This window comes from Crocodylus porosus, unplaced genomic scaffold, assembly GCF_001723895.1.
Source record: "Crocodylus porosus isolate Cpor-Errol unplaced genomic scaffold, CroPor_comp1, whole genome shotgun sequence".
Classification (NCBI taxonomy): domain Eukaryota; kingdom Metazoa; phylum Chordata; order Crocodylia; family Crocodylidae; genus Crocodylus; species Crocodylus porosus.
This window is the reverse complement of record NW_017728906.1, coordinates 102,852,766-102,874,730: the sequence shown is the minus strand read 5'-3', so window position 1 is coordinate 102,874,730 and position 21,965 is coordinate 102,852,766. Positions and strand designations below refer to the sequence as shown.

The 21,965-nt window shown below is 38.2% G+C and overlaps 1 protein-coding gene across 1 annotated transcript in view; it reads right to left on the bottom strand.

The window, feature by feature from the left end:
* FGF14 (fibroblast growth factor 14) overlaps window positions 1-21,965 on the bottom strand; it is a 691,909-nt gene that overhangs the window by 510,238 nt on the left and 159,706 nt on the right. The gene's annotated exons all lie outside the window — the stretch shown is intronic.

Here is a 21,965-nt window from a genome sequence, read left to right as displayed (position 1 = left end):
AGACCCTCTCCCCCCACCCACTTAGCAGTTGGCTGCAGATGGGGGGGGTGCAAATGCAGGTATTGGCCCCCAGGTGCCAAAGACTCACGGTACACTACTGCCCCCCCCTCAGCTCAGTGCTATGGAAGAGATGGGAAGGATGCTCTAGCGCCCCCGAGCTTCTAGCCTGAGCCACTGAAGGCATGTGCCTACATGTCTGGGATGTCTATGCAGTTACAAATTGGTTCAGCCTAGCCAGGTTTGACTAACCTACAAAGATTGAATAAATTTAGGCCCAGGCTTTTTCAATGTCTGTCCCTACCCCAAAACTCATTTAAAGGGAGATTTTCAGTGTTAAAAACATTCTGACTTGTGCTCTGAGTTCATTTCAACACAGAAGAATTTCTCTATTATTTTTCTTTAACCAAAACGTAAGTGAAAGCTAAGAGAGAGCATTTTCCAAGAGGTGCCTCGAGCCCATCAAGAGTTATCTGAAGTCTAAAAAGAGAACCACAGCTCTAAAATCTTCCCCTTAGGATGATTATTATTTGCTCTATGGTAAATTTAACAGTCTGATTTTTAAATGCCTTCAAAGCATGAAAATCTCTGATTGTATTTAAGGGTTAAGTAAAGTGTCAGCACTGTATATTTAAGTGACAATGAAACCACTCAGAAATCAGTTATGACTGGATTTCTTCAGGCAAACACCCAGATGGTCAGTGACTGATTTAACCTGACTGCTTTGCTTGTCCTTAGAGATAGGAATTGTCACTCTAGAAAAGTGTCACTTAAAGGAGAGTTTATAGCTAGTTCTGGCAGTGAGCCTATGTACTCCCCAGCATACAAATCATTAGTCGTATACAGAGATTTAAAAAATCTCAAGAGTCTGCACAAATGTGCACAGTGTGCCGTCACAGAAGTTTGTCACATATCTATGTGAAGAAGAGGTATTATTCACAGTGACTCCCTTTTTTAATATCAAGGCAAGGGTATTGTGTGTAAAGATGAGTAGTCATTACTTGTCATTCTTTTGCTTCAAAAGTTGCAGTTATCCAACTGAGGAATGATATCATGTGTGTCTAGTTGACAACTGTATACCAGGAGTGGTGAAAAGTGAAAAAAGGTGCAGCTTAATGAACAGCTCCTAGGTTGACACTTGTTCCCACCATTCACCTGAAGTCTGCTTTCATGCAGAAAACAAAAGCTAATTTTGTCAGATAATTTATTCACAGTGAATAAGCTGATATTCTGCGATTCACAGTGTCCCACCCCAAATGTTGTTGATTCTAAAATTTGGCTTTCTCTTTTTCAAAAATCTCTGTCTTGCATGATAGTTTGTGGTATTAAACCTAGTTACCGGCAACGATTGTATATCAAAATAGAAAGAAAAAAAAAAGAAAGGATAATGTATCTTCTAAATGAAATGAAGATTCCAGTCAGTATCCTATAGCAGCCCAATTCTCTTACAGTTAAGATCGGCTTCAGTTACAACATATTTTTTAATCTTTCATCTACTGAAAAAAATTAAAGAAAAACCAGTCTAGCACAGTTCCAAGCAGAGCTATAGATAGCCTTTATAAACTATTGATATTTGATTGGATGTCAGATTTCTTTAAGCCTTTGCCCTCTTCCAGTAAATGTAAGGAAAAATATCATTATTGTATCACACATAGAGTCAGGATCTGCAATTCCACTGGGAATTTGTTACTACACTCCACACCTTCCTTCAAAGAATGCAGTGATTAGTTAGATGTTATTTACATTTAAAATTGAAGCATTGACATTTACCAGTTAGGAAACTACAGAGAATCTCATGTGCATGCCTGATGCTATAAACAGTGGATGCTGTTCTGGATCATGGTAACCAATTTGAGGTTGACACATTGTGCTGGTGGGATAAGAGGCTGGAACCTTCTCTTTTCAAAAAGGTAGGATGAAGTTTACATGCATGTGTAGGAGGGGAGAAGGAAATTAATCTGTTGTTATCTTCTTCTATCATCTGGATACAATCATGAAAAATGTAGGGTTGATAGGGATCCCTCCCAAGATCCTCTAGTTCAGGGCCATCCAACTTCTAAGCCCTGGGTGTTTTGGAAGTGGGGACTGAACACAACGCACCCCACACCAGTCAAGTCAAAGGCCACCAAGCCATGCAAATACTCTTCCCCTGCTGCATGGCATGCCCATGCAGACCCCCTTCCTTCACTGCTACTCTAGGAGTCCAACTCCAAACTGCACCACACAGGCATGATTCTCCCTCCTTGCCGCAACACGCATCCTCGCACTATGTACGTGAGATTCCCCATGCACTGCCCCATTCTCCTTTTCCTCCCTGTACAGCCCTGTACTCACCCTCAGCTCCCTGCACTGCTCGCTACACTGACCTGCTCCTTTGGGGTGGAGGCAGAAAGCAGCAGCCAGAAGAGAGAGAGGAAGCACAGAGACTCCAGCTGCTATTGCATCGGAGTGATGGGAGGAGTGACAGATGGACAGAGGCCCAGGAGCCACAACTTAACCCTTTGTGGGCTGCCAGGTGGACAGCCCTGTTCTAGTCTAACTGAAGCAAAATATTTAAATATATATACATACATATGTATGTATATATGTTTATTAAGCTTTCTTAAATTATCAATAATTTAGGCAGATTTTCTTTTGGAAGCCTGTAAAAATTTGTAATTTTATGCTGTAATATTTTTGTAGTTAGTTCACTGATTAAAACAAGGAACTTAATTGATTTGCTAAAACTGCCAACATTAAAAAGGTTTCTAATGATATCTAAATACAATCAGTGAAAAAACTGTCAAATGTACATCTGTATCCTCAGCTAAATTCATTTACTGTCTCCAGCCAATTCTCTTGTGTTGACATTTCTCCAAGCTCTTACAGTAGATAAAAGAGATGTGCCAAACCTGGCTTCACTTGAGCTTCAGGAGAAATTACAACTGTAAGCATGTTTTCACAAACAATAATAGACCTTCAAGTTCCTTACAATCAAACTTTATGAGAAGAATGGTAATTCAAAGTCAAATTAATATTTGTAAATAATATATATATTGGGATACTCTGTGTGTGTCCAATAATTATGATTAAAGTGAATATTAAGCACCACATTCTAAACAAATGAAAATATTAACTCCAAATAACGATGTTAAAAGAAAAATGTGAAGTTTTTAAAGTCACAATTTTAAAGGTTGAAGGATTTAGAGATTAGGAAATACATGAATTACATTAATTTTGCCCCTTTGTGCGCATCCATTGTTATACAGTCTTCATACCATAATCACATACTATTTTTCCACAGGTGCTTTGCCTCATTTAGTGCACTTAGAAAAGAGCACTTTTGGCTAAAATTTTCCAAGAAATGTCAACCTGATGCAGATACCCCAGAGGGAAACATTCAAACCAAATAGTTAATATTTGGCTGAGATACAAAACAGTCTTATAACATAAGTGAAAAGTTATCCCAACTATCAGTCACTGCCTGCACCACCTATGACAGGTACATACAAATCTTTAATGTGGCTGGACACAAGGTTCTCTCAGGATATGTCTGACCCACCTTGAAAGCATGTACATAAGAGCAATCCCATGCCTATTTGTATCAATCTGACCATCATGAAGTCAACTGATTTGGAAAATTATTTTAACTTAACCATACTGAGATCATCATGTGGGGTTTGCATTGGGAGATATGTTGCTTTTAGTTCCAGAGATCTCATAATCCCCACTGTTAACTCACCTACGAACATTATTACACATTGTCAAGTTACTGCAAAAGTACAAGGGCTATACTAGGCTGAATTTCATCCTCTTTATTGAATACTAGTTGTCCAGTTTACCACATTTTACATTCTAATCCTGTCCTCTAAAGACACTACCCCACTAGCTTGGTGCAATGTGCACCCACTTCCATCCTCTAAATCTAATGAAGATAATGAGCAGTACTGGAGGTCGGACAGACCTCTGGGGAGCCATACTTAACACATCCTCCCAGGCTGACATTGAACCATTGAAGAAAACTCTTTGTGCATCCAATTACTTAGGTGTTCATCTCATAGCAGTTTAATTTAGACTACATTTTCTTAGCTTGCTTATGAGAATGCTGTGAGAGGCAAAGTCAAGAGCTTTTCTAAAGTCCAGATATATCACATCCATTGTTCATCCCGCATCCACAAAACCTATTACTTTACATAAAGTTCCTTACCATAGAAGGAAATCCGGTTGGTTAAGCATGTTTTGCTTTTGACAAATACAAGAAACAACCAGACAGTACAAAATTAGTGGTCCTCTGGTTCTGTTTGAAGAAGTAAAAACTAACTTACTGTCTTTTAGAATGGTCTAAATATTAAAGCATTTTGCCCTATAAAAATGAAAATCTTGGTGCAGCATCACAATGGCGGTACCACAGCTCCACCATAATTAAATTCGAAATTACATTTCAAAAGACATCAGAAAAAACTTGCTGAAATATTTCCTCATTTTTCCTCCCTTTGTTCCTGGCCACTGATGTGGACACCGACAAGAAAACTGGTTATTAACAGACTAGAAGAGATTGCCTGGAAATTCTAAAAACAATGCTACAAAGGAACTACATAGAGAAAATCCTGCTACAAAATGGCTGTTTTCTATATTTATATAGTGCCAATTGCCATAGCATGTCATATTTTAAAATTATGACATTGAATTGCCCCTATAATTTTTATTCCTCTTCTTGCCATTTTCTATGTCTAGCATTGCTTTACAATCATGATTCAATTCCCAGAAAACCTGGTATGTGCTAACAGACTAAAGATCAATGTCAGAATTCAGAACCACTTTTTAGGCTTTTAGTGTGGCCTACATAGATCAGTTCTGTTTCATCTGTTTAGGGATGAGTCATGTGCATAATATAGGGCAGTTTGATTGCATTACATGAAGTTATTGATTGTATTTGCCAAGACAAAGTGTGTACTGTAAGAACAGCAGCTGTAGAATATGCCATGCCCCCATATTGACTTGAAGGAAATCACTGTGTTCAAGAATTCTCTTGAGCATTTATCACTCATATAAAACATACATTTTATTTAGTTAATTATTAGGCTAGTGTAGTTGAGTTACAAGCACTTTCCAAAATAAGAACACTACTGAAACTAGTTGATTCATTGCACTACATTTGACTCCTGATTCTACAATGTCATCCACTGGAGTGAATCACCTCCATACAATGTTCCATGGTCTTCTGTAGGATTCTGAAAAGCCCTCCAGATAGACTGTTTTGTAAGACCAGAATTTAATTTTACCTGAGCATTAGTTTAAAAAACGTTCTAATATATGTAGTATAAAAAAAATCTGTCTATTACGTGAAAGGGAATACTATGTCACCTTAACATATCAGAAGATGCAACATAATACATTCCTGACTGCAGTAGAAAAGAATAAATACACTGTTATTTAGAGAGGAAAATAAAAGCAATCTTTTAATGTTATATCTAGACTCAAGAGTATTTGATATGATACAGATCAAATTGGCAAATATATTTTTCTCAAAAAATGAGCACCATTTCTCTTTAACAGTGACAGCTGGTCCACAGGAGCAGTAAACAAGTCCATCGGAAGATTATTCAGTGCAGATATTGCAGGGTAACAGGCAAGTTCTAGATTCTTTAGGTAATTTCATTTATATGCCAATAAGCAGTAAAGCTTACAGTCCTCTTTAAAAAATATTGCCCCTGATCTCTCATGATAACAGGGGCAGCTGAACTCTCTGAAGTCTAACAGACCTTATAAAGTCATAATATTGACTTTAAGCTACACAATCTGCTATCTGCCATCTTTCGTGATCATACATAGACCATGATCTGGAGAATGCAGTACAATATTTAAGACACTGCTAACCTATACAGACACTAGCTTTTTACACAAACTGGGCAGATCTACATGAGGCACTAAATGTGCAGTAGACTAATTCTACTGTGCATTAGTGCAGCAAGCAAAAACCATGCTAATGTGCTAATGCACAGCAGAATTAGTCTACTACACAGCATCACAAAAAAAAAGTGTACACCATCACTACTGCACAGTAGTGCCGCCAACTGTAACACATTAAGTTAGTACCCGTTTTTACAGGTACTAGATTTAATGAACTGTAATTGAAATGAAGTATAGATGCTGACCATGTGCATAAACTACACCCAGTCAGCCCAGCCAGCTGGGGGTCTGCTCCATCCCAACTCAAATTGCTGCTGTCCCAGACACATGTATAGATGCTGTGCCCAGGAGCAGTTTACTTCAGCTCAAACTGCTCTGGAGTTTATTGCTTTACATTAATTGCACAAGTAGATGCATCCACTGTGTATTTTTGCAGATTTCAAATATGGAAATGGAATTTTATTCTTTTTACTTTTAAAGAAACAGGAAAGATCTTTTTAAAAAGCCACATAAATTGGCACATCAATGCCAGTTATCAAGTTACTGTTGTTTGGGAGTGATGTCACTTTCATACAACATTTCCTCTAGCTTGGTTTAAAAATTCATTGATAATGTATACAGTTTGTTGCATTGAGATAGTTTTTAATTTTTTGCTGTTGTTGTTTACAGATTACAAATGCATGCTGTATGCCCCAGGACTATCTCCTTCCATCTGCTCTCCATCTCTTCCCTACACTTAGGCTCCAAGCCAGGGTTCCAACCTCATGTATTTTGAATAATACAGGCCACATCTACACATGCACTTTAATGTGCAGTAGCCTATTTTACTGCACATTAGAGAATCATGTAAAAAAAACATGCTAATACACTACTGTGTAGTAACATTAGGCTACTGAGCATTAAGCCTCACTAAAAAAGCATGTACTTTTGCTACTTTGCATTAGGGCAACCCAATGCACATTTATTCAGCACCTCACATTAGAGGTACTAAATGTAATGCACAGTAGTAAAAGCGCATTAATGAATGCGTTGATGCACCTGCTATATGATGTTCAGGGAGCCTGGTTTTCTCTAATAAAAAAAAACAACCAATTTTTGGATTGAAAAACTTAATCCAAAATCCACATTTTTCCATGAACAAAATGAAACACCACTAATATATAGGCATATATAATGGTGTTTCATTTTGATCACAGAAAAATGTGGATTTTGGGTTACATTTTGGATTACATTTTTCCGTGATCAAAATGAAACACCACTAATATATACTGATATATTAGTGGTGTTTCATTTTGATCATGGAAAGATGTGGATTTTGGCTTACTTTTTTTAATCTGAAAATTGGGGAATTTTTTTTAATCAGGGAAAACCAGGATCCCTGGTGATGTTTTAACCTTGTCATAGAAGGAAATCAGGTTGGTTAAGCATGATTTGCTTTTTACAAATCCATGCTGGCTATCCTTATCACTTCGCTATCTTTTAGGTATGAATAAATTGGTTCTCTGATTATATGCTTTGGTATCTTTCTTTTTTTAAACATTTTCTTTTTAAAAAGTTTCCTGACCTCCATGTAATGTCTGATATATCTATCTAACATAGCTAGGATGTACTCTGATTCAATACTGATGCATAAAGCTCAATGTTTACACTTTTAAAACTCCCAAAGTAGCAAATTACAGCTGGCATGGAAAAGGTTATTCTGTCTAACTTGATTTGTAACTCTTTTCTGCTCATATTTTTAAAAGCCTTCCAATATGCATTCTATTCTGAAGTCTGTTTCTTTATCAGGAATCATAGGATGTACCTAGGTGTAAGTAATTGTTAGACTTGCCCAAACAGCATGACCTCTATATCATAGACCCCTGAAGTCATCTTAGAGTGAGAGTCCTGTGAGATATAATAAGGAAGGTAAAAGATCCCTTTAAAGGGACCTTTATGGCTCTAGCCACATTGCTAGAAGTATGTAAAGAGCAGGCTAGAGGAGGCAGTCACCAAGTCCCAGAGTGGCAGAAATATGATACTGGGCAGTTCAGTTTGATAGACAAAAGCCCAGGGTCTGCAGAACAGTAGGTCACAGGAGAAGGCCAGGAAGACTGGAGAGCAGCTGGCCAGAATATTGAGCTCATTCTGCAAAGCAATATGCAGCAGACATGACATGAAACAGAAGTGGATCATTGCCTGCATTGCAAAGGCTAAATGAGAGATTTTGAGTAGACATGACTATGGAAATGTGCCAGGGAGTTGTGAGAGCTCAGCTCTAACTTAAAACAGCCTGTTGAGTGAAATCACATAGCCAGCTAGGGTCTGAAGCTGGATGATCCTGGGCTCCCCACACTTTTTCCTGATCCCAAATGTCATGAAAAGACAGTTGGTCCAGATAAGGTAAGACAAGTTACAAAGGGGATTATAGAGTGGGCTGCAGAGATGCAAGGGCCAAATAGGTGAGTCAGGCCTGAAATTTATGGTAGAGCCAGGAGTTTAGAAAATCCATTATATTTTGGAGACTCTGAGGTACAATTCTGGACTGTGCACTGGGACAGCGGGAAGGGGAGTACAGAGCCTGTTGGGAATATGCTCCAAAAGCTGCAGGATATATTTATGTACTGAGAGTACAGAACTTCCATCTCAGCTGTACTGATATAACAGGAGTGGCAAGCCAGACAATCTAGAATGGCACTGCAGACCTTGCTCTCCAAAATAACATCAAAGGCACAACAGAAAAGATTTAAAAAGAAGGGTGGAGTCATCTGTCCTGACCCCTATCACACACAACCAATTAGTTTCTCCACAGAGGGGAAAGGTTTTGTGTTCTTTTCCTGAACAAACCATATAGTTAAGAGAGGTCACACAAAATTTGAACACAAAATGCCTTTCTTCATGTCCCAGGGACACACAGACATAGCTTGAGCAAAATAACAGAGAACAAAAAGCATGTTTATTACTCCAAGTTTATTACTCCAAAAAGCCCCCTCACTCTGAAAGAAGCCCCAGTGATGAAACTTCAAGTGCTGGTGAAAGTGCTGCTGGTACTTCCAGTTTTGCCACTGGCTCAGCAATCGGCCACTGGGGGATGCCCCCCTGCCAGCCCACAATTGGCTGCTGGGTCCCCACCGCAGTTGGCAATCAGCTGCTGAGGGACCGCCCCCCCATCAGTGATCTGGTGCCCCCCCAGATTCAGGAGGCACCAGTTGCCCATGTGCTGTAGCTTAGTGCTTATATATGCAAGCTAGCCACTAAATTACATTCTTCTTTTTTCTCCCTCAGCAAACTGGTGCAATCAACTTCTAACATATGGAAGCATTTCCACACTGCAAGTTATTCTGAGAAAAAAAAATGTGATTTGCAAATACTGTCAAATGAAATATGCATTTCCAAATCCTGCTAGGATGACCAAACAGATCCTTCTATGTAAGAAGTGTCCTGCAGACATTAAAAAATGCTTCATGGGTGTAAGATCCTTTGACCCCAGCTGACTTCCTGCCCCTGGGGCAGAGCCTGGACTCGATCTCTCAAGGTCCCTTCCAGCCCTAATGTCTATGAAATCTATGAAGTCAGGAGGAGGTAGATCATGATGATGAAAGTGCAAGTAGCTCTTTCCAATGTTCTTGATCCAGAAGTCCTCCTACTGCTGCTGCTTCTTCTTCGTCTTCTTCTGTAACATCAGCATCACAAAGGGTTGCCCAATCAACATCCTCAAGTAACCAAATATTGCAACCAACTGTAGACAAAAGACTCCCAATAGCTTTATTTGTAGACAAGATGACACCTGAAGATCAGGAAAAATTAACCAAGCTCTTGCAAGGGCAATATATTCTTCTGGGAAGCCATTGAAAATAACTGAAAATGCATACTGACAGGAAGCTTTTAAATTACTCAGACCATCGTACTGCTTGCCCAACAGACATTCTTTGAGCAAGCCTCTTTTAGAGTCACAGTATGAACGTGTAATGCAATCTGTGCAAGGAAAAATCAACGAAGCACTGTGTCTTGCAGTACTTACAGATGGATGGACAAATGTTCAGAGAGAAGGAATCATGGACTTTGTGACAACACCTCAACCAGTTCTTTACAGAAGCGTTAAAACAGGAGAGAACAGGCATACTGCAGAATATATCAGTAGTAAAATACGTGAAGTCCTACAGAAGAGTGGAAGTAATAATGTATTTGCTTTGTTGACTGAGAATGAAAGCAACATGAAAGCAGAATTGGAGATCATAATAGATGATCCACATATTACTGCAATAGGATGTGCATCCCATGGGCTAAACTTGCTTCTTTATGGCATCATGAAGTTGGACACTCTGAAAAAGATCTATAGAAGAGCAAAAGAAGTTATGAAACATGTAAAAGCTACTCATATTGTAGCTGCAGTCTTTAAGAAGAAGCAGGAAGAAAAGAATGCAAAGAATAAATTAGTGACACTCAAACTGTAGTAAAACAAGATGGGGTGGAGTGGTGATTTCATTTGAAAGTTTACTAAAAAACGGAGAAGCTCTTCAAGAAACAGTAATAACTGAGGATCTTGAAGTACCCAGAAGTGTAAGGAACACCGTACTTTATGAGGGTGTCTTCTGGGTTCAGTTGCAGAACTTCCTGAAGATTCTAAAGCCAATTTCTTCAGCAATCACTGCATCTGAATTAGACAGTGCACTTTGTCAGATATTCCTTACCAAATAGCCCAGATAAAATCAACTATTTTTGAGAATTTAAATGTATCTCCATTTACAAGTACAGAAGAAAGAAAAGTGAAAGACTTTATTAACAGATGAGAATAATGTTGTTGCCCATCAATTCATGCTGCTGCAAATCTCTTGGATCCAAAATTCAAAGGCAGAAATGTTAGTGATTATAGCACTGCTACTGTGTTTCACTGGATTACAAAACAAGCAACACACTTAGGACGTGATGTTGGGAAAATACCTTCAAATATTGCAGAATACAGAACATCTTCAGGTACTTGGTCCAGGAATGCAGTCTGTGACTCTGCCAGCACATCCCTCCTGCAACATGGTGGCGAGGCCTTTGCACAGCACAGCCTCTGACTCCTCTTGCTTCTCACCTGCTTCAGATTCCTCCATCTGCTGCAGTATGTGAAAGAAACTAGTCTATGTTTGGAAATAGTCACACCAAATCAAGAAATAAACTAACATGTGAAAGAATAGAGAAGCTTGTCTCAATCCAGGCAAACCTTCTGTTTTCAGAAGTCCATGAAGATGATAAAAATGAAGGATCAAAAGAAGCAGAAACTGCTGACAGTGATAGCTCAGAAAATGAGACTGATTAGACAAAGTTTCATGTAGCAAAAATTGTATTCAATGAGTCTTGGTTTTAATTCTCTTTTTTTCTCAGCTCTTTTTCTAAAACTGAGTCCTTTCTGTATCTGCTTGACACTGTGGAGGAGATTAAGTCCAGAATACATAATAACGTCCTTTATTTTACTATAATGTTGATGGTTTCTTCTTTTTTCAACTAATTTTTGCCTGCTTCTCATAAATTGGCAAAAATTAAGAGATGCCAGGTTCCTTAGAGTTCAACAGCTTGTAGCTCCATTTGTAACAAAAATTAAAAACATTTTAAAGTAAATTCAATTAGTAACTTTGTAATTATTGTCTGAATAAACTATTCCTTTAAATTCAATAAATATACCAAACATGTTATTTTATGAGCAAACCAAGTTATACATAATACATTTTATGTTCTTAACATAGCAAAGTGAATTTAGATCTGTAAAGGGTGTTAAGAAAATAAGGACTACATGTATTTCAATTTTTCCCAAAATTTCCATTTTTTTCCAGGAAAAAAATGGGAGGGAACAGGATGACAGGGTTTTTCCATGGCTTCAATATTTCCAAAAATTTTACGTCTCTAGCTATGGATTCTGATGGTTTTGTTGTGGAGGGTTGATTGTGGTGGCAGTGGAAATGCATGGTTTTGCATTTCTTGTTAAGGGCTGTGTTTTTATTAGATGGCTGTTGATGAGAGAGGGGTTTGTGTCTGATGAGTTGGGCTAGGTTTTGGGGTTGTTGGAAGGCCACGAGCAAATGGAATTGGGACTGTTTTTCTCAAGGTCTGATCTTTTTCCACTAAAGGCTGTAATTGTTGGATGATCCTTCTTACAAGTTCTAGTGTGGGATGATAAGTAACAACTGGAGCTGTGTGGTCAGTGGGGGCTTTCTCTTGTTGTAGTGGATTATTTTAAATGGTTCATTCAAAGGTACAATCAAAAATAGGATTTATTTCTATTTCTGGTGGAACATCCGTGCTGGGTAAAGCAAGTTTTCAGGTTGGTAAGCTGAGTATAAGATGGCACTGCATCCTTTTGCACAGGGATGCAATAGCATCACCTTATCTTTCAGGAAGAAATAATGAATAAAGAATAAAATAAGTTATTTGCAAGAGTTGTGTGGGATACTTGTCCACTCTGCCTGACTTTCAGGTGAAGAAGAGAACACATCTTTTTTAATAAGTGGGCACCAGAAAAAAAGAAACAGGTGTCTTCTGTGGAAGTGTATTCATTTGAAAAGACAGCTTCTTGTTGAAAAGTAATGATTTCCTATAAATGTTAGCACTTGTAAACTATAAACCTTTTATTATTTATGTTTCAGGCAGCTACTATCAAAGATATATCAGGTCTCAATCGATTCACAAATGTATTCAGAGGAAATAAAGCTAGCAGTGCTTCTATATCAAAGGACTATCTAGCAAGACTTTTAGCAACGTGATACCATTAAGCACCTTCCGGTGGCCATATGCCAGTATTGTTATCCTGCAAGTAAGTATTTATCTATTCATGTTATCTGTCCAGAGGGAATATCAGTATCATACCACAAGTTTGTTTTGATTGTCTCTTTAGGTTCTATCTTACTATCATTGATATGCTGGCAAGAAAAGCAAAGCAATCCCTCTCCATCTTTCTAACCTATACTGTTGATTAAGAAAAGATAGAAATAAATTATTATTACCAAGTATTAATTTCTGACTCAATATTCTTCATCATTTCCACACAAAGCCCAAATGTCCAATTATATAAATAAATAGATTTCTCCACATTTTTTCCACAAGGCCCTTTGAAACCATGGTGAAGCTATGCAACTTCCATTTGCAAAAAACAATCACCAACAAGCGTGTTATGAAAGCATCCAATGAATCCCTTTAATTCTATTTATTCATTGAGAGTATAGGATTTTTTGCAATATTTGTTAAGTTTACATTCATGTCTTTTTGCTGATTCTCCCTAGCTGCTGTATAGCTCTTAATAAAGTCTCTTTAATGCAAATCTCTTCTATTACCAACTAACTGTCTTCCCCTTCACGTATGCAATTCTCTTATCCAAGCAGTTCACTTTCTCCACTTCCCTTGACTGTAATATCCACTCTCAAATACATTCATACATTCCCTTCAACATTCCCAAGCAGGAATTTGCTGAGTTGTTTTGAAGAAAACATATTAAATGTTTTCAGGATTTTCAGGTCCACGAAAATCATGAATTTGATTTAAGAATCATGATTGGGCAGGTGGAGGTGGGGGACAGAAGAGAGGAGTAAGGGTAGAGAAAACACTGTCTTGTGGTTCTTTTGTTTGCATTGTGGTTCTTCAGCGTTTACCATACAGTCAGGTCAGACTTCTCCATAACTACAAGGGCTTAAAAACATAATTAAAAATATTAAAGCTGAAAGTCTCATATAAGTAACTCCAGGAACTTGAAATTTAAGACAAATGCCAATTATCACAAAACTTAGGATAAAAAAATGAGTATGTTGCCTCCTTTAGCTCTTAAGGACATAGGAGCTACCTTTTACTGGGTGAGACTGCAGGTCTTTCTAGGTCAGTATCCTATCTCAGAATATGTTGATGCAGAGAAGAAGAATAAACGGCATATCCAGAATCTTACACCCCTGCTCCTGTAGCCTTGCAGTTTGCCCCGCATTGCTATTGCCCGCAGCACCCTTCCCTTGTCTCAGTGCTTTGTACTGCAGCCTTTTCTCATAACTACTTACCCCAAAGTTATTTGAAAATGTTTGTAAACTATACAGAAAAAAGCTTGTAAAGGGACAGAGCAACAGTTTAGGATCAATGGGTTTTTAATCCAATGGGTTTTTAGACTCTTGATGTGCATAGATCAGTGGTTTTCAACCTTTTTAATTTGCAGATAACTAAAAAATTGTAAATGGAGGTACAGACCCCTTTGGAAATTTTAAATGGAGATATGGACCCTTTTGAATTCTAAGTATGGGTAGTCACATACTTTTGATTGATCATAGTAATCTTTCGCGGACTCTGCAACCCATACTAGAAAGAGTCCCTATTCTTACAGAGATCTTCCCAGAACCACCCACCCTAGCCTTCCAACAAGCTCCAAACCTCAGTAACCTCATCACCAGAAGCAAACTTCCTCAAGCCTAGAACACATCAAATGGATCCAGACCATGCCATGACAAGAAATGCAAAATTTGCCAACACATCTCCACCACTCCCACCATTACTACATCCCACAACAGAGCCATCAGCATCCCTGCATCTTACAGCTGCACCTCCAGAAATATTATATATCTCATTCAATGCACCAAATGTCCTGATGGAAAATACGTAGGAGAGACCAAACAATAACTGTGCACCAGAATGAATGCACACCGGAAATCTATCAAAGACAGGAATACCCATTTACCTATGGGGACACATTTCTCACAAAAAAACAACTCTCTCGCCAAGCTCTCAATTCTGATCCTCAAAGGAAACTTACAAAACACTTCCCAGAAACAAGCCTATGAACTTCATTTCATCAACCTCCTGGATACAAAAAATCATGGACTAAATATAGACATCGGATTTATGACACATTATAACCTGCCTGATATCTGACTCCCCAGGTTCCTCTCCACAACTCGAAACAAAACAACCTCCCAGCAAACCAACCCCCTGATCCTGCCTGCCTCTCCCCCCAGTTCCAACTTACTTCCTTGACTCCCAGCACCAGTGAATGTTGGTAAAATCAGCACTAGGAGCAACTTGTGGGATGGGGAATTGGTGGTCTTGGAGGAGCTGTTTGGTCCATGGTGGATGGGTGTTGTCCATCTAGGGGTGGGGCAAGGGGCTGGGGAGCTAAAAATAGCTCAGTGCCAAGGGAGGTAGGAAAAGCACAGCCCCAGGGCTGGGACTAATGGCTGGGCTTTCCCAGCCCCAGGGCTGTGCTGTTCAGTTAGATCAGTTTCACCAGACCCAATTTGAATTAGACTACATCTGAGGTACAGTTAACTTAGACTGGGTCAGCAATTTTTAAACTGATCTAAACTTCCTGATCTTCTGTACAGTTTGCACTTAGATAGACCTAACTAGAGACCTAAGTGTAGGGCATCTGACTGAACTAAGTTGCATTGGGTGGCCATTTTTAGAGCAATGTAACCCCCCAGATGTCTGTATGTACCCACAGTGAATGTAGTTTCTCTGCACCCACTGCTATTCTTAAAATAATAAACTGGTTTTAGAAATATGAACATTTCTACCCTATGTTTCTCCTTTGAGACTGGCCATAAGTGATGTAGGGCTAAGTTGAAAGTCCTTCTCAGTTCAATAATATATTATATTTATACCATAACCTTAATAAGCACAAAGTTCAACAGAATTTTAGCAAATAGCTCATCATTCCAAAATTCATGTGCAAATATGAACTTCCCTGTCCCAAGGGATTCATTTCTCCCCTAGTACATTAAATCTTTGCTATGACAATCTGCTTAGACCTTTCCTCCAACTGCTTAAACTAGGAATGAAAAAACAAACTACACCAGAAACAACACCTGTAGAGTTGTCCTGAAACTGAAAGAGTTCTGCAGCTCTGCAACACAACAGGTTATTCCTGTTGTGCTCAAATGACAATATCCAATATTAAAATAACATATTTTCTCATTAATTAGCTCTACTTACTACTAAAGCATATCTATAATGGGGGTTAACCCCTACTGATGTTCTAAACGCAAGTATTACAGTTATTAGTTTGATATTTTGCACACGTAATATTAATATACTAAATTGTTGATACACAAAGGAAAAAAATCAAGTGTCACCCTGCAGGCCCTGATCAAGTATGTCTAATAAATCCAGCAGGAGAATTTTTGCAAATAAATGTCAAAGTTGGGTAAAAATTTGAAGATGAGCAATGGGAAAGGAAGAAAGTTGTTTTGAAGGTGACATATATTTTTAAACTTTACTTGATTCTCTTCAAAGAGGGTTACAGAAATAAGTGCTTTTAAAAGGATCAAAGCCACAAAGTACTAGAAATCAATCAAATGAGACTAAATTAATAATGTCTCAGTAATGGCTGAGAAACTAAATTTCTGTTTTTAATCTGTCTTTAACAAGATAAAAAGAAGTATGTGATAATTAGGAACAAATTAAGACCATGTAAAGTGAAATGAAAAGGCAAAATAATTTCTGAATGTGTATAAATTTATTTGGACAAAATGCATCCCTAAAGTACAGTTATCATGGAGCGCTTAGAAATATTGGAAGATTATAGAAATCTTTCAGCTCAGGATAATACAAAATTTATCAAGCACAGTATTCATTCAGAACTACCTGCTTAGCTCCAGTATCAATCCATTTAGCAATTAAAAGTTTAAAAATTAAAGGGGAAATGGGCTCAAGTGTAAGGGCAGAAAAGGCAGTGTTTCCTGTAAAATGTGCATTAATGTGAGTATGCAGGTGTAACATCCCATAAATACCTTTTTAAAATGTTTTAAATGTCAAAACCCAAGCGATCTTTCAACTGATAGCTTCCACGGCAGCTATTTCCTAAAATGTATCTATCTTTCTTTTATTTTCACTGAGGCAAATTTTTACATTTATTTTTGTTTAATATTTGAAACTGTCAAACTAAGAAGAAAATTACTATTGAAAATTATTGTTCCTGATCACTTACAAAAAGCCTACTCTCTTCCCGAAGGCAAATTCTTCTGTAATACTACATGGAAGAAGCAAATGAGCACACTCTGATGGAGTACCTGAATACCTAGTCTACAGAAAAACTTCAAAAATTGCACACATTGTACTGTTCTACTGCTTCTTGCAGTTAACAACAAATTTCCCCTGACATCAGCAAGAAAGAGACATGGTCTTATAATATTTGCATCTTAATCGCATATTACTCTGAATCATTACAACTTATTTTACTCATATAGACAGCCTATGTGTTTTCCTTGTAACTTGGGAACTATTTTTGAGTAACTGTGACAGAAACACAAGACTAAAGTCAACATTTCAGTACGCCACATGCCATTTGATAATTTCTTTCATCTTTCAGAATCAGCAGAAACATTCTCCTTTGCTTCTGGCATGTACCTGATAATTTTTATTCCAAACTAATTTTACAGCTGAACATCAAAAATCAGCAAAAATAAGACCTCATAAAGAAAGGTGACTTCAACCTTAGGTCCTGATCCTCTAAACATAACTTTGTGCATATGAGTAATGCCATGGATTTGCAAGACAGGAGTATTATAGGAGATGGTCTGTCTCTCCAAAACTGTCTGGGTATGTTTTAGTCTCTAAACACAGCTCTATCTATTCTGTTCAGTTTTCTCTATACTAGTCTCCTTTTTCTATATATACACAAGATAATGAACGCAAGATGTAAGCAAGATACTTGAGTTGAGTGTTGGTTACACTGATAACTTGAATATTATCGCAAGTAATTTACTCCTTCTTTAAGGTCACTCATGTTTTTCTATTATGGCTTTTTATTTCATAATTAAATATACCATGGGTCAGATAATTCTTCTGAAAATCAAGTCAGTGCCTAAGTATAAGTTGAGAAACCTACTCCTAGGCAAATATTTTTAAAAAATTCTCAGGATGATTTAGGCATTTAAAAAGGCTGAATAAAAAGAGATACTGTCTTCAAGCAGACTCTGCCCTGTTTTATACGGAGATCTATATGTTTGCAAATATTCATGCAAATAAAAGTTAATTTACTCTATTTTGCTGGTGCTTTGAAAGCAAAAGTAAGAAACCACCCCCCCCCTACGTTTTAGCATCATTATTTACAGAACTAGGACACCTGCAAAAGTGATATTTTTGGAGTGTGATGATACAGTAATTATGTCTCTGTCCAAACAAAAGGAATAGAGCTCCAGTGTTCAGTAACAGAGTAAAATGATTTTTAATACTATTTTGGAGGAGCAGAAGGAAGTAAGAGCAGACAGACAGAAGTCAAAAAGGAGAAGGCTGCAAGAACACAAAAGAGAGATATTACAAGAATAAGTGAGACAATAATTTTTTTGGCAAGCTGGGGAGAGAAGATTGCTGCAGTTCACATTTTTGTCTATGTTGAAAATTTAAAAATTGCCCCCAGGTGCCTACCATGACTCTCACACAAAACTAAATGTTGAAAGAGCTTGGCCAACATTTCCAAATATGAATTCTTAAAATCATTCCCTTGAATAAAAGCGTAGTGATTTCAGAGGTGCTAAGCACTAACAACAATTCTGAAAAAACATATGTGTTCAGCAAGTCTGGAGTATAATGACATTTTTATTCAAGTGCTGAACTTTCAGAACCAGTTTCTGACAGTTTTTGGCCACATATAATATTTATATTTAAAACTAAAAGAAAAGGTATGCTTATTTATAGCTTCATTTTTGCTTCTTACATTCAAGTTTGTAATAGATATTAAATTATTTATATTTTTAATGCTTGCCAAACTGTTTTTACCTTTTTTAGTGTGTAGTCATTGCTTTAGTCATTTTACACCAGATTATAAAATAAAGTTCAAAACTGTGTGAAGGCCACGTCCATGATTGGTCAGTGTTCGTTCTACATTTCAGTACCTCAAAAGTCTGGTCACTCTAATCTAAAATGAAATCAGTTTTACAGACAAACTTATCCAGAACTTACTTCTTTTACAGAGTATTATAACTATCCCTCCTTCTTTCTCTATTTCTGGTAAAATTCAGTTGTTTAATCTAAGAAAGGAAAATTAAAGTACATTGACACATTATGGGCCAGGCTGTATTCTACCATTAGGCATGTAAATAGGTGCCTAATTGCACTTCTATTCTAACCTGGTCAAGTGCCTTGAAATTAGTTAAAGCAAAACATGGGCAGACCCTCCTCCTCCCCACTACTTTTTTGTGATTGATTTGTTAGAAAAGTGGATGCATTAATGGATTTTCAGGGACTTGAGCAGGATGGAAGTAAAACCACACTTAGGCTCCTAACTCCACTTACACAGAGTAGAATCTGACCCTATGGCTAGGGACAGACATTCAAAAAGCCTGAGCCTGAATTGTTTAAATCTTTGCAGGTTAGTCTAACCTGGCTAGGCTAAATCAGTTTTGTAACCAGACAGCCATCCCAGAAATGCGGGCACAAGCCTGAAATGGCCCAAACTAGAAGCTGGGGGCACTATACTAGCCCTCCCTTCCCTTGTACAGAGCTGAGCTGAGGGGGGCATAGCCAGGCCCTGCCAAGACACTGTGATTAGGGAGGGTTGCCCCTGCTCCTGAACAGCCCAGAGAAGAATGTTAATCCCATTAAGAAAACAGAGGGACATTACCAGATATCTGTTGAGTCTGCCTTTGTTCCATGTGCCACAGCTCAGAGGTAGCCAGCATGCGGTCTGCTAGCTAATGCTGAGGTGTCTGTGAGGGATGGAGGATGCCTGCTTAGCAGAGTGGAGGTGGAGCAGAAGTCAGGCAGATGCCAGCAGAAACTGCCAAGCTTCAGCTAGGGAGCAGAGGGGAGTGGGCATCCCTGCTGTGGAGCAGAGAGTTCTGCCCATCCCAGAAAGCATGCCAGGATGCTGGGGAAGTCTGATTTTATTTAAACCAGCAAGGAGTCTGGAGCAGACGTTGCATAAACAAGTTTAAGCCAAATCAGTTAAGACTGATCATATATTTAACCAGGTTTATCTCAAACCGGATTCAGCCATTCTCAAACTGATCTACGTACACTGGACACCTGTTCTGTTACAGGTTTAAACAACTATCGGATCACTTAAACCAGCATATGTGTAATGTCTGCCCCGAGCCCGTGTGAATTAGTGATATATAAAATTAAATGGGTGTTAGTTGCTTTTGGTATATTGTAGGAATACAATATAAATAGAATTTTTCTCAGTTAACACAAATAATCAGTTTTGTAAAATAATCATCTATTTAAAGTACCACATGCAAAGAGAAAATTTTGTAAGTTCATATTTTAGTCTTAAAAAGAAAGCTGTATTTTGACTATTTATTTCTTACTTGAAAATGACTGTTTGTGAGAAAGGCCTTCTGAAAAGGGCTACATAAAATGACAGATGCATTTCTTTAATAACATGACATTCAGAAGACTACAGCAAATGATGCAAAGAATGTAAGGTTGCAAGGCACTGAGATTGCCATTAATAACCAAAAGACAGTAGGTAAACTAATTTCATAATATTTCTATATATTATATAGTCACACAAGCATGACACATGTTTAAAATGTTGACTATCGCATAGAATCTTTTCTTGTCAACTAGGGCATTTTTAAAGGTGCATGGCAGTAGACTCCTGAAGCCTTTTTTTGGTGCTTACATATCTGGCATGATGTTTCAAAGGATATGCACTCTCAGGAACTCCCATTAAAGCTAATACCTAAAAGTTTGGATTGGGTGTTTACCTTGAAAAATGCAGTTTTGAAAATAGTCTATAGATCCAAAGTATCTTTTTCAGCTAGTGGCTAATTAACTAGGATTTGTAACCTCAAATGGGATCACAGCATTTACAAAGGGTGGGGTCATGAGCCCCAGGAAGCCCCTAATTTTCAGCCAATCCCTCAGTTACCCTGTGTGCCCACAATTCACAGGAGGTACAGAATTACTCTTCTCTCTCCCTCAGGTACTCTTCAGTAACCACCCCTGTCCAAGGCATAGCAGCACAGCTTCACTTCTGAGGCAGCCACTGGACGCCCGCGATGATGCCAGCTCCTGCCATGCCAATTTCAGTAGCATATTCAGTTGCTGCTGAAGCAATGGCTGCTTTTGTGCCTCCCCCACAAAGGTGCCCAGTTGCCAGCCATCAGTTAAATTACTGATCTTTATGCCCCCAAATACACCATCATAAGTGAAAGCTTACTGTGTTTCATTCAGGGATGAGCTGTCTTGGTTTAACTATTACGATGAGGTAAGACTTTCACAGGTATGGTTATTGTGAAGTAGCTGAGGCATAGCAAGCCCGTTAATTGTAGGCTCATGAATAGTTACTGCCGTATCAAGTTATCCATCTGTAAGTTGCGATACGATTAGCAAAAGTTCAGGAGATGCTATATTAAGCTATATTAAGTAGGTCGATTGTCTGCCTCTGCCTCTGCCTCTGCCTCTGCTGGGGCACATGCTCCCAAGTGTGCCTCACCCACCCTTGACATTCCCAAATATGCCCAAACCCTTAATTCTAGCAGTGAAGTCACTCTGGGGGCACTCCATGGTGACACTCAAGATATCAGTCTGACAGGCTTAGAAGCAGCTCTACGGGACACCCGGAAACAGCTTCACCAGCATATTTCTGAGTTTATCAGAAGCTGATGCGTGAAAATATGGTACAGGTCTATGGTACATAGACACACCCAGTATCCAAAGTCAACACAAATAGATGACTTGTTATAATGAACTTGAATTCAAGTAACTAGGGAATGCTGAGCACAACCTCTTTCCCTGCAATTACTGATTTTATTGTTGGGGTAGACCCTAACTCTACATGGTCTCAGTAAGTGAATAGTTTCTTTCTGAATCAAGCAGACTTCACCAATCTTTCTCATGGCTCCTTTCTTTTCTTTTCTTTTTTAATATGAGTGAATGATTTTAGCCAACATTCCCCAAAATGAGTAAGCCAGAATTTTGCAAAACTCAACATGCTACATTAGGACTAAACTTTTTCTTTCAAATAATAAGGTCTAATAAAAAAAGTGCTACATTCTTGTTTTTTTTTCACTTTTGCCTCAAATAAATATCACACACTTTGAGTTCCCTTAGTTTATACTGTTTCTGCAAATCTTACCCTCAGTTGTAATTAGTATGTTCACCTGCTAGTTATCAGTAGGAATCCTAGTTTTCTCTGTTTAAAAATT